This window comes from Tursiops truncatus, chromosome 8 (assembly GCF_011762595.2).
Source record: "Tursiops truncatus isolate mTurTru1 chromosome 8, mTurTru1.mat.Y, whole genome shotgun sequence".
Classification (NCBI taxonomy): domain Eukaryota; kingdom Metazoa; phylum Chordata; class Mammalia; order Artiodactyla; family Delphinidae; genus Tursiops; species Tursiops truncatus.
This window is the reverse complement of record NC_047041.1, coordinates 13430036-13437539: the sequence shown is the minus strand read 5'-3', so window position 1 is coordinate 13437539 and position 7504 is coordinate 13430036. Positions and strand designations below refer to the sequence as shown.

The 7504-nt window shown below is 41.3% G+C and overlaps 1 non-coding gene across 1 annotated transcript; it reads left to right on the top strand.

Annotated features, from left to right (window-relative positions):
• Positions 1-459: 459 nt before the first annotated feature.
• On the top strand, positions 460-531 carry TRNAD-GUC (transfer RNA aspartic acid (anticodon GUC)). The gene has a single exon. It is a non-coding gene; the product is annotated as a tRNA-Asp (tRNA).
• Positions 532-7504: the final 6973 nt, after the last annotated feature.

Sequence of the window (7504 nt, the reverse complement as noted above, 5' to 3'; positions counted from 1 at the left end):
CAAAAGAGAAGTTTTTCAAATAACCACAGTACAGAATTAGGCAGGAAACAGAACTCAGAGTTTAAAATATAAAATTTTAGAACATCTATATACATATATACAACAATATACATTTGAAAGCCTTGATGAAATACACATATTTCTGGAAAATATATAATGCTGAAATTGGCACAAGATAAATATAATACTTGAAGACTAATAGTAAAATGACAAATTAAAGTAGTAATTAGAAAAACCTCTCTGTTAGATTTTACAAAAGTCCCATGGTGTTTTATAAGTATTTTTAGGTAAATTCTATTAAAATTTCAAGGAATAAGTAATTCGTATCCAACACAAATTGTTCCAAAAATAAAAAATAGGCAGATCTCTCTAGATTATTTTATGAACTTGATGTAACTTAGTATAAAGTTGACACCAAAAAAGAAAAGAACATTATAAGAAAAGGAAACTTTAGGGAGTTCCCTGGTGGTCTAGTGGTTAGGATTTGGCACTGTCAGTGCTGTGGCCCAGGTTCAATCCCTGGTCAGGGAACTGAGATCCTCAAAGTTGGGTAACTCCTGCAAGCCGAGTGGTGCAGCCAAAAAATAAAAAAGAAAACAAAAAAGAAAAAAAAGAAAAGGAAACTTTAGTCCACTTTTATTTAAGAACATAGGTATAAAAGAAACTTAAATAAAATATCAATGGACTCTAATACTGTGTTAAAAAATCAATGCATCTTATTCAAATAATGGAATACTAAATAATATTTTAAAAAACTAACTGTTGCTCTACACAACAATCCACGTCGTTGAGTGAAAAGCCAGACACATAAGACTCTCAACTATTTGATAGTCTGAGAATATCCATTTCTGAGAATTTCAAGACAGGCAAAATGAATCTATAGAGAGAAGGTTCAGAAGAGTCATTACTTTGGGAGTGAGTGGCTAGCCGTATAGACTGGTTGAGGGAATGAGTCAGCTGCAGTGCTGAAAATATTCACTATTTTGGTCTGAGTGGTATTTAAATGGATGTATACATATATACAAATTTATTAAGCTATACATTTAAGATTACTATACTTTACTGAATGTAAGTTATACTGCGATGAATTAAAAAAGTACTTCAAATGGGAAAATTTTATCCCAGTAATGGAAAAATAGTTCTATCAATATAATTTATCACTTTAAAGCAGGGGTTGGCAAACTTTCTTGTAAGGTGAGACAATACATATTTTAGGCTTTATGGGCTAGACAGTATCTATCTCAATTACTTAACTCTGCCACTGTGGTGTGAAAGCAGCTATAGACAATATGTAAATTAATGAACATGGCTGTGTTCCAATTAAACTTTATTTCATCAGTAAGTAATTTTTAAGAAACTCTTAGGAGGGACTTCCCTGGTGGTGCGGTGGTTAAGAATCCGCCTGCCCATGCAGGGGACATGGGCTCGATCCCTGGTCTGGGAAGATCCCACATGCTGCGGAGCAATTAAGCCCCTGTGCCACAAATACTGAGCCCACGCACCACAACTACTGAAGCCTGCGCACCTAGAGCCCGTGCTCCACAAGAGAAGCCACCACAATGCGAAGCCCTTGCACCACAATGAAGAGTAGCCCCTGCTTGCCACAACTAGAGAAAGCCCGTGTGCAGCAGTGAAGACCCAAAGCAGCCAAAAATAAATAAATAAATGAAGAAAAAAAAAACCTCTTAGGAAAATAGGAACTTTTCTAACTTGATAAAGACTAGACAACCAAAGCCTTTGGCAAACATCATACTTAAAGAAGAAACTTTTGATGTATTCCTATTAATGTCCACTATTGACATCATACTGTTCAACAGAATACTGAAGGTCTTGACCAATGTAATAAGAGAGGAGAAAGAAATAGAACAATATAAGTATTGGAAATAAAGAGATAAATAGTTACTATTAGCAGATAATATGATAATTTAATGAGAAAACTCAAAGGAGTCAACAAACTTTTAGAACTAATAGGAGAGTTTAGCAAAATTGCTGGTTTCTAGATCAACATAGACATTTGAATATAGGTAGCATTAATACCATTGAAAATATCTAGGGGACAAATCAGATTTCAAGGGCAGAAGTTTATGCAATTTGAGGAGCCCTTTTTAAGAAAAATTTTTAAAAAGTACAGATCCAAAATTAGGTATAAAATAAATGTTTATTTAGAATAAGCAATCACAACTAATTACAATTTAAAAAACTGAACAGCACAATGAATGTCATAAACAGAAAAGCAGCACGTTATTTTAAAAATTAATTAACCACCTGACTTACCTATAGCTCTCCATCTTTATATCCAGATGTCTGGTGAGTCAGGACAGTGGGTGGAAGGAATTCCATGAATTCTTGGAAGCCACTCTGACACCAGGATGCCTAGCAATGACTAAACCATACACGGAAGTGATTGTGACCACATGGATACATCCCATAAATCCCAAATTAGATGTATCCCCAGCTCAAATTCCCTTTAGCTGGACCCCCAAAGTACCTGTGATCACTCCAATACTGCCCAACTGTAAGGGAGGTGCAGTGGAGGGGAGGCTGGAATGGAAAGAGACAGTAGACTTTACCATTTATGGCAAAAATATTCTATTTTTGCAATTTTACAATAACATGTTCACATTTCTAGGCCCTTCCCAGGATCCTGGAGAAGACAGCGGACCAGTCTTGATAAAAGCATTGAAAACCACAAAGGCCTTAGGGATTAACAACAAAGGCACAAGACCACAAAGGGAAAAAAAATATTAAACTTTACCAAAACCATTAAATGAAAGACCTAAATAAAAAGAAATATTATATCCATGTTTGGAAGGACTTAATCTTAGGAAGATGTCTATTAGCCCAAAATTAATTTCCACATTCAATTAAATTCCAGCAGGAATTTTGGAGAATTAAACTAATTGATTATAAAATTTATATAGAAGAATTGAGCCCCACAAATTATTAATCCAATTAGAAAAGAAGCAACAAAGAGGCAACATTTGTTCTGCAATCAAACTGATGACAGTAAAAGCATAATAATAAAAACAGTGTGTTATTGCATAGGAACGACAAACAAGGCAAAGGAATAGAGTAAGGGACCAGGAACAGACCTAGACATACATATACAAACTATATAGACAAAAACAAGTCTAAATAAACAAAACTACAGGGAACCCAGCATATATAGAGGTAGCATCACAAATTAGTGAGAATGATGAATTATTTAGACACGAGTATTGGGAAAAGGTGGCTCCGTTTCTGGAAATAAATTAAGTTAGATACCTACTCAATACCATATTAAAAAGAAATTCCAAATGGAGAAAGACCTAAATGTAAAAAGTAAAATTATAAACACAGATAGATGAAAATGTGTTAAAAAAATAACCATGAACTTCAAAGTCAGCATTTCTTTGAAAAGATTTTTAAAAAACCCATAAGGTACAAAATAAATGGATTTGATCACATCAACATGAGATTTCTGTTTTTTAAAAAACAGTATAAACAAAGTTAACAGAGGAAACAGAGTGGGAGTAGGTATTTTTAGAAGTTGAAAACTGACAAAGGTTTAGTATGCAGCTTATACAAATAACTACAAACCCATAAGAAAAATACAAGGATCTAAAAGAAAAAAAGGAAAGAGGCTATAAATAGGCCATTCACATAAGTGGCCCTTTGAAGAGCTAATAACTATACGAAGAGTAGCTTAATCTTTAAACACAAAGTAAGGCACCATTTTACCTTTTTCAATTGGCAAAAATGAGAAAATTGGAATCATATCAAGTACTAGTGAGGAGGTGGGAAAGAGAAGCGCCCAGTCCCCGTTAGTGGGAAGAGTGAGTCGTGCTGCGGAGAAATCTGGCTGACCTGAGCAGTGAGGGTCTACACACCCTCACCACACTCACCGTTGGGTGTACACCTTCAGAGTCTTGCCCCTGTGAGACAGGCGCAAGGAAGTACCAGTCGTGATGAGCCTGCCTGGTGTCCTTCACTGGGGATGGGTACATAAAATGTGGCGTTGGCCTATGATGGGATGCCACGCAGCCGTCAGAAGTAATGACCTGCATCTAAGTCCAGCAGCTTGGGAAGATCTCACGGGCAACCCAAAGGGAAGAAATGGAACAGACAGAAGAAGCGATGGCCTGAAACCATTTATGTAGATTTCAAAATACAGACAAGATTACGTTTTTAAAGGGTGCCCATACATCTAAATACACAAAGCCCCTAACGTTAGAATGGAAGGACATTTTAACTCCTCGGGTTTGACACGGGAGACATTGTAATGCAGCTACACCAAAATGTAGCAGGTCTGTTACTTATTACCCAGGAATGTCGGCTGTGGAGACCCTAGCCTCTTACCTTGCCCCTGGGGTGAGGTTTGGGGAAGGCATGAACAGTCTGCTTTGCGTGTGACTCGGCAGTAAGAGCAAGCTAAGTCTAATGGCTGCTTCAAAGGCCACATCAGGTGTCTTCATGTCATAACGGATTCATCGAGATGTCACTTACCCTCCCAGAAATAAGTTAAAACGCCCTGTTCCAGTAAGCCCTCTGGGCCATGGGGGGGCTGATTTTATCTTCTGGGAGAGTCATTTGCCCTGTGAATCTCTGTGCTGCTGAAGTGGGTCATTTTAAAATGGGAACATCGGTCTTTCCTGGGGGGCTACATTTGGGACCAAGGCTCATGGTCTGGGGTCCCAGGTCTCATTAGCCTCCTCTTGGCCTCACCTTGGGGATACTGCTGCCTCTCTGTTTGCATTTAAAAGCAAAAGAGGAAAAAGAAGTAAAACAAATAAGACCAGAAACAAACAAACAAAAACAACTAAAGGATTACTTAATAAAAGAGTAGAGATCAAAGCAGTAAAAACAGACAGCTCTGGTAAAAAGACAAAAAACTACTGACTGGGACCATAAAAGGCCAAGTGAGGTCTTTTGTCTAAATTAAACATAACTGTGCCATAAAGCAGGAAGCCTGAAGTTCGGTGAGGGAGGCTTCCAGAGGCTGCAGCCCAGAGTCAGGCACAGCGAGCTCTCCCTCCCTCTCCCTTAGGCTCTGGTCCCCCGAGACAGGTACTCAGATGCCCCATCTGTTGGGGCAGAAATGATGAAGAGTCTCTCCCACCTGAGGTCTACAGTTCCGGGCTGGGAGGACAGTTTTGGCCTCTGCCTATTCTGTCCTCCTGGCCTTTGCCCAGGTGGTCCCTGCCCCCTCCCTCCCCTCTGCCTTCCTCCTGACTCTGCTGGCCCAGCAGGGAGGGGAGGAGTTACACACTGTGGGCTCCAGTCCCAGTTCTGCCCCTGTAAGCTGTGGGCAAATAGTTGAGTCTCATCTTCTTTATCTCTCAAAAGGGAAGAATCGTAACACTGGCCCTGCCTGCCTCCCAGGCATCCTTTGGGAACCTGGGATGCCAAGGAAAGCTGAGGGATTTTTCTGATGGACGCTCAGCTCAGGACCCCTCCCTCATGAAGCCTCGTGTGAGTATTTCCACCTAGACTTAGAAAATGTACCCGGTTATCCTTTAACTGAGCGCTGCTAACACCCAAAATATTCCCTCCATGCCTGGAAAAGTGTGGTGTTATTAGTTGGTGCTTAATAGATTTCGATTGATTGATTGATTGATTGAAAGGTCTTGCATTCTCGTATTCCTGTCTCTCCAACCAGACTGTGAACTCTCTGAAAGGTAAACCTCTTCTCTCTCCCTCCTGCCTTCCATTTATTCTCTCAATCATCAAATACTTGAGCATCTACTATGTTCCAAGTCCCGTTCTAGGCCTCCGAGTTCCCAGATGGATGCAGTCCTGCCCTCAGAAAGCCTGCATTCTGGGTGGTGGAGGAGGGAGGCCTTTAAAACACAAGGAAACAAATAAATAGCAAAAGTAGCTACAGATTCTGAGAAGCGCAATGGACACAAAAAAGAGATGGAGCCAGGGAACCACCGGGGTAGGGATCTATTTAGGTACGGTGGCCAGGGCAGGCCTCTCTCTGGGGAGGGGACGTAAAGGCGGTAGAAGGACGAGGAAGGTAGAAGGCTGGTGGCCACAGTGGCAGAGCTAAGGTAGAAGGAACCATGTCTGCTCTGGCCCCTGAGGTTCAAAGTAAGGAAGATAAGCCTGTGTGACTGGAGCAGAGCTTAAAGGGACTGGAGCAGGAGGGGCGGGGCTGGGGGGGAGGGAGGTGAACTTTGAGAGGGAATCAGGAGCCATTCATAGGCAGGTCCCTGTGGGCCCAGAAGGGGGTGTGGACTTCTTTTAGGGCAAAGGGAAGGCACAGAGGTGTTTTAAGCTGGAAAGTGATGTGATCTATGCTACAGAAATGCTCTTGGGGGTTGAAGAGGATGTTCAACACACTGTGAGGATGGGATCAGTCAGTTAGAACGTGGGCCATTCTATAGGACAGAACACCTGCCTGGAGAGGATGATGGGGGCTGTTAAAGACAAAGAGACATTAGCCAAATGCTACAGGCAGGCCTTGTCTGCATCCAGATTTGAACAAATCAACTGTAAAAAGTCATTGCTGAGGCAATTTAGTGTTAGAGAATATTAAGGAACCATTGTTAATTTTTTTTTTTAGTTTGATGCAGTCCACTTTATTGATTTTTTTTTTTTCTATCGTAGATTGCACTTTTCTCTTCTTGCAGAGCATGGGCTCTAGGCACGCGGGCTTCAGTAGTTGTGGCTTGTATGCGGGCTTCAGTAGTTGTGGCTTGTGGGCCCAGTTGCTCCGTGGCATGTGGGATCTTCCCGGACCAGAGCTTGAACCTGTGTCCCCTGCACTGACAGGCGGATCCTTAACCACTGCGCCACCAGGGAAGCCCCAACCATTGTTAATTTTGTTAGGTGTGTTAATGCTATTGTAATTAAGTTGAAGGAAAAGAAGTCCTTATCTGTTAGAGATACATATGGAAGTATTTACAGGTGAAGTGAAATGATGTCTGAGATTTGCTTTAAAATACTTCAGAAAAAGAAAATTTGTGTGGGGAGAAGAGATGAAATGAGATTAGCAAAATGTTAAGTTTTGAAGCTGGGTGATGGTACGTGGGGAGTTATTTTACCAGCTTCTGAAACTTTCCATAACAATAAGTAAAAAAAAATATTTTTAAGTTCCCTGGCTTGCTGTGGTGTGGTGTGTGGTGCCCACCATACGCTGCTTCTGGGCACTGGTCCTAGCAGGTGGGACTCACTCTGAGGGCTGCGGACATGGGCCTGGAAGATGGCATGTCTGAGGGGCACTTCATGGGGTGATGGGGAAGGAATTGGTCGGGAACCATCCGTAGATGCCCTGCTCACTGCCCAGGGTGTGGGCCAGCCTGCCCCCCAAAGAGGGGTTTAACCATGAGCTGTGGACTCAGACAGACTTGGGGCAATCACAAGTTGGCCTGTTGCTTTCTGTTCCCTTGGGCAGAACGACTCAGTCTTTCTATCTGTAAAATGGGAATAGTTATAGTGCCTTTCCCATTTGGGTTGTTACAAGTATTAAATAAAATAGTTTGTGTAAAGCCTCAAGCTCAGTGCCAGGCAATGGTTACTG